This window comes from Vigna unguiculata, chromosome 5 (genome assembly GCF_037176805.1).
Source record: "Vigna unguiculata cultivar grain cowpea cultivar isolate G323 ecotype 2 chromosome 5, ASM3717680v1, whole genome shotgun sequence".
In the NCBI taxonomy this organism is placed as follows: domain Eukaryota; kingdom Viridiplantae; phylum Streptophyta; class Magnoliopsida; order Fabales; family Fabaceae; genus Vigna; species Vigna unguiculata.
In genome coordinates, this window is record NC_140796.1 from 32,180,121 (window position 1) to 32,186,509 (window position 6,389).

At 28.7% G+C, this 6,389-nt stretch overlaps 2 non-coding genes across 2 annotated transcripts; one reads left to right on the forward strand and one right to left on the reverse strand.

Moving 5' to 3' along the window:
* Positions 1 to 320: 320 nt before the first annotated feature.
* TRNAR-ACG (transfer RNA arginine (anticodon ACG)) lies at positions 321 to 399 on the forward strand. Its single transcript has one exon. It is a non-coding gene; the product is annotated as a tRNA-Arg (tRNA).
* A 570-nt stretch (positions 400 to 969) lies between these two features.
* On the reverse strand, positions 970 to 1,041 carry TRNAN-GUU (transfer RNA asparagine (anticodon GUU)). The gene has a single exon. It is a non-coding gene; the product is annotated as a tRNA-Asn (tRNA).
* Positions 1,042 to 6,389: the final 5,348 nt, after the last annotated feature.

Genomic DNA, 6,389 nt, shown 5'->3' on the forward strand with positions numbered 1-6,389 from the left:
AACTTGGTGGTTAAACTCTACTGCGGTGACGATACTGTAGGGGAGGTCCTGCGGAAAAATAGCTCGGCGCCAGGATGATAAAAAGCTTAACACCTCTCATTCTTATTACTTTTTCAATTTGAAAAAGTAATAAGAATGAAAAAGGAAAAGGTCGTCTTATTCAAAACCCCAATTATGAAATCCCTTATCTCCCACTTCACACCTCAGAACGCACCGTTCTTATAGAGCGACAGACGCTTTCACATCTTCTTAGGCTGGGGAGAGGAAAGGTTCCCTTTTTTTAGGATACTCCGGGGAACAGATTTCCAGTGGAGATGACGGGGTGGGGCCTGTAGCTCAGAGGATTAGAGCACGTGGCTACGAACCACGGTGTCGGGGGTTCGAATCCCTCCTCGCCCACAACCGGCCAAAAAAGGGAAGGATTTTTCCCTCTGGGGGTAGGAAAATCATGATCGGGCTAGTGGACCCAAAGCTATGGAACTTGTGAGTAGTTTGTAGAAATGGAATGGCCTTACTGTTTTATGTTTTATTAAATCAATTGAGTATGCCCTAATCTTTTAATCCCCATTTTTTTTTACGCTTCCTCAGCCAGGTTTGGAATAGCGGAGCAAGTAAAGTATTATTAGCATAGCACAAAAAAGCGTTCCTCATCATTAATATGTTTGCTAGTGGTAATTGCTTCTCGGGAAAATTGATGAATGCATCAAAGATGCACTTGCTACTGCTAGTACCAGTATATCTAAGAATTCTTAATTGGTTGGTTTAAATAGCCCCGGACTGTCGAACAAATGAGTATCCCGAACCTACACCGGGGTATTGACGGCGATTCTCAAATATCGCAGAACAGAATGGGATACGATGAGATAGAATACAATAGAAACAAAGACAAGGGAAACGAGTTATCTACTCTTCTTAACGGTCAAAGCAAACCCTTTCATTCTGAATTACAGATTTCGGAATCAATTCAATCTCCCCAAGTAGGATTCGAACCTACGACCAGTCAGTTAACAGCCGACCGCTCTACCACTGAGCTACTGAGGAACAACGGGAAATTCGATCTCATAGAGTTCAATTCCCGTTCTCAACCCATGACCAATAGGAACTCGAAGTTTCCTTCGTAACTCGTCAAATTTCTTCACAGCGGCTCCCTTCCATGCCTCATTTCATAGGGAACCTCAAACTGGCTCTATTTCATTATATTACATCCATAAACTAATTCCATTCATTTAATATCCCTATCTTTGGTGTTATTGAGATAAGAGATGTCGTTTCTATTTCTAGTCTATCTATTTCTATAAATGGAAAATTATGCAAAATTGAAAATTGAAAAATTGTTATATAATAATCCAAAAATTGCAATAGAAAAGAAAAAGAGAGGTTTGAGATGATTTTTCAATCTTTTATACTGGAGAATCTAGTATTCTTATGCATGAAGATAATGAATTCGATAGTTGTGGTCGGACTCTATTATGGATTTATGACCACATTTTCCATAGGGCCCTCTTATCTCTTCCTTCTTCGAGCTATACTTGTGGAAGAAGGAACCGAGAAGAAAATAGCAGCAACAACTGGGTTTATTACGGGACAGCTCATAATGTTCATGTCTATCTATTATGCACCTTTGCATTTAGCATTGGGTAGACCCCATACAATAACTGTCATAGCTATACCCTATCTTTTATTTCAGTTCTTCGGCAATAGTCAAAAAAACTTTTTGAATTATGGATACAAGAATCCAAATTCAATACGTAATTTTAGTATTCAAAGAAGATTCTTTCAGAATCTTCTTTTTCAATTTTTAAATCCCCTTTTCTTACCGAGTTCCATATTCATGAGATTCATCAATATTTATTTGTTTCGATGTAACAATAAATTGCTATTTTTAACAAGTAGTTTTATTGGTTGGATAATAGGTCATACTTTTTTTATAAAATGGATTGAATTTTTATTAATCTGCATACAGCAAAATAATTGGATTAAATCTAATGTCCGTATTCAATCAAAGAAAGACATTCTGTCAGAATTTAGAAATTATATGTTAAAATCTTTGCTGTTTTCTTATTTGTTACCTGTTTATATTATTTAGGAAGAACACCTCTCCCCTTTTTTAATAAAAAACTATTAGTATTAGAAAGTAAACAAAGCAATGAAATTTCTAAAAAAGGAAAAAAAAAAGATAAAGATATGTTACAAAAACCTCTTATAAATATTCTTTTCAATTATAAACGATGGAAGCGTCCATTTCGATATATAAAAAATAATGAATTTGAAAACATGGTAAAAAATGAAATTTCAGAATTTTTTTTTCATACATATCAACGTGATGGAAAAGAAAAAATATCTTTTACGTATCCACAAAATTTATCAAGTTTTGAAAAACTGATGGAAACAAAAATAGATTTCTTCACAAAAAAGAAAATTTCCTCTGATGATTTGTATAATGATTCGTACTATAGGAATGAAGAAAAAATAAACAAATTGAGCAATGAATTTATAAATCGCACAAAACTGATAGATAAGAAATTGATTTCTCTCGATATATTCGAAAATAGAATTCGATTTTGTGATGATGAAACTAAAAAAAAATATTTAACTAAAAGAAAAGATCCTTTGTTAAACGGACCCTTCCGTGGACAAATAAAAAACGGTTTTTCAACCTCAATACAACATGAAAAAACTTACAAAAAAAATAACATTTTTATAAATAAAATTCAAGATATCTTTCTTTATAATAAGATTTCTAAAAAGAATAATAGTAATTCTCCAAAATTAGAGGAAAATAGAAAAACATTTGATAAAAAATTATTAGTAACTACATTTCTTTTTAATCTAATCAGTCAATTTTCATTAGTGTCAAGCTTAAATTCGCACGTACCTTATTTATTTACAGAACCTGAACAAGTAAAAATGAATTATAATTATGACGCAGAAAAAAAACAAATAATCAAAATATTATTTGATGCAATTACAACTGATTTGAACGAAAAAAGAAAAGTAAATCGAAAGAACATTAAGTCTATTAAAAGAAACGAAATCTGTAAAAAAGTACCTCGGTGGTCATACAAATTGATGGACGAATTAGAACAACTAGGTGGAAAAATTGAAGCAGATAATTCTCAAATTCGTTCTAGAAAAGGCAAACGTGTAGTCATTTTGACTAATAAAGATAAATTTTTTAAAAAATACAAGACTTATCGTGATCGTGGAGATACTGAAAATACTGAACAAAAAAACGAATTGGCTTTAAGACGTTATTCCCAACAATCGGATTTTCGAAGAGACATAATCAAAGGATCTATCCGTGCTCAAAGACGGAAAACAGTTACTTGGAAATTTTTTCAAAAAAGGGTGCATTCGCCGCTTTTTTTGGATAAAATTGAAAAATCAATATTCTTTTCTTTTCATAGTTTAAAATCAATGAAAAGATTTTTTATTTTAAATATTTGGATTTGTAAAAAGACAGAATTTCAAATTTTAGGTTCTATAGAGGAAAAAACAAAAAAAAGTCCGAAAAAAAAAGAGGAGGAAGAAAAAAAGGAAAATGCAGAAAGAAAACGTATAGAAATAGTAGAAGCCTGGGATAGCATTATATTTGCTCAAGTAATAAGAGGTGTTTTATTAATAACCCAATGCTTTATTAGGAAATATATTCTATTACCTTCATTTATAATAATTAAAAATACAATTCGTATACTATTTTTTCAAATTCCAGAATGGTCTGAAGATTATATGGATTGGAAGAGAGAAATATATATTAAATGCACGTATAACGGCGTTCAATTATCCGAAAGAGAGTTTCCGCAAAAATGGCTAACAGATGGGATTCAGATAAAAATATTATTTCCTTTTCGTCTAAAACCTTGGCATAAATCTAAAATACGATGTAATGAAAACAAAAAAAAAATCAAAGAAAAAAAAGAACTTTTGTTTTTTAACAGTTTGGGGGATGGAAGTTGAATTGCCTTTTTCTAGTTCCACGAAAAATCCACTTTCCTTTTTCGACCCCATTTTAAAAGAACTAAAAAAAAAAGAAAAAATTTGAATTTTTCACTTTTCTAGTTCTAAAAGTTTTAAGTGAAAAATTCAAACTGTTTCTAAATATCGTAATAGAAAAAGCAAAAGGGATCATCCAAAGTATTCTTGAAATTATTAGAAAAAGTATAGTATTCCTCACGAAAAAAAAAACAAGAATTTTTAAATTTAAAATATTTTTTTATTAAAAGGAAACCCCCAAAACTCGATGAATTGAGCGAAAACAAAAAATATTCAACAATTTGGAAGAATAATTCAATGATTTCTGAAGCAACCATTTCAATTCAATCGATAAAGTCGACAAATTTTTCATTGAAAAAAAAATCTATAAAGGATCTCAATACTAAAAGAAAAGTAGTTATTAAAAAAATAGAAAAAATGAAAAAAGAAGAAAAGAAAAGAGGACTTGGAATTCCCGAGACAAATATTCATTCGAAGAAAAAAATTTATGATAGTAAAAGGATAGAATTCGAAAAAATAATTTTGCAGATATTCCAAAGAAGAAATATTAGCTTAACTAAAAAATCACATTCTTTTTTTCAATTTTTGATGAAAAAAATATACATAGATATCTTTTTATATATCATTTGTATTCCGAAAATCCAGCTACAACTTTTTCTTGAATCAACAAAAAAAATTTTAAATAAATGGCTTTACGATAATGAACCAAATACAGAAAGAAGTTATAAAACAAATCAAAGTATAATTCCCTTTCTTTTAAAATTACACAAATATTTTAATAATAAGAATGCGAATTCACATAATTATTTTGATGTCTCCTTTTTGTCACAACCATATGTATTTTTAAATTTGTTACAAACCCTAATTATTAACATAAACATATATAAGTTAAGACTTCTTTTTCAATATAATAATTTTTTTTTTCTGAAAAATGAAATAAAGGATTCTTTTTTTGGAGCACAAGGAATAGTTCATTCTAAAAGAAAACAAAATAACCTGCTCAATTCTGAACTAAATCAATGGACAAATTGGTTAAAGAATAATTATTATCAATATAACTTATCTAACAGTAGCTGGTCAAAATTAGTATCACAAAAATGGAGAAATAGAATCACTAAATGTGGTGTAACTCAAAATAAAAATTTAACCAAATGGGATTCATATGGAAAAAGCCCATTAATTCTTTACAAAGAACAACAAGGAATCCCATTAAAAAAAAATTAGAAAACAATATAAATACGATCTTTTATCCTATAATTTTATGAATTATGCAAATAAGAAAGACTCATATATTTATTGATATAGATCCCTATTTCAATCAAATAAAAACACAATGATTTCTTCTAATTACAATACATATAAAAAAGACTTATTTGATAGAATAAGTAATATTTTTATCAAGAATTATATAGCAGAAGATACTATTATTATAAATCCGGATAGAAAATATTTGGATTGGACGGGAATCAATAGAAAAATACTAAATCGTTCCATATGCAATCCGGAATTTTGGTTCTTTTCCAAATTTGTGATATTTTATAATACATTTAGGGGTAACTCGCAAATTATACCAATAAAATTACTTTATTTACATTCTCTTTTTTAACATTCTAAAGGAAATAAAAATGTTAGTGAAAAGAATATTACTAGAAAGAAAAAAAAAATAGATGTTTTTAGAACATCGAAAAAAAAATCCAAGAACAATATGGAGGCAGAACTTCAATTCTTAGTAAGAAATTTTTTGAATTTCCATTTAAACTGGAAAAATTTCTTAGGTCAAAAAATATTTAACAATGTAAAAGTATATTGTCTCCTTATTAGATTGACAAATTTAAGAAAAATTACTATAGCCTCTATTCAAAGAGGAGAACTAGGTCTAGATATTATGATGATTCAAAAACAGACGAATTTAACTCTTTCAGGCTTAAGGAAAAAGAAAAATAATAAATTTAGGAAAAAAGAACTATTTGTTATCGAACCAGTTCGCCTGTCTAGAAAAAATAATAAACAATTTTTTAAGTATAAAATGATGGGTTTTTCATTAATTCATAAGAATAAACACAAAATTTATAAAAAATACTCAGAAAAAATTCATGTTAATAAGAAATTTTTTGATAAATACATTACAAGAACAAAAGATCAAAAGATAACAGAAAACAAAGAAAACGAGAAATTTAATTTACTTGTTCCTGAAAACATTTTATCTGCTAGACGTCGTAGAGAGTTGAGAATTAGAATTTGTTTAGATCCAAATAATATAAATAGTATGCATAGAAACACAATATTTTATAATGAAAATAAAGTCCAAAATTGTTTTAAAGTTTTGACTAAAAAAAGAAATGAGAAAGAGAAAAAAAAACTAATGAATTTCAAAATTTTTCTTTGGCCAAAATATC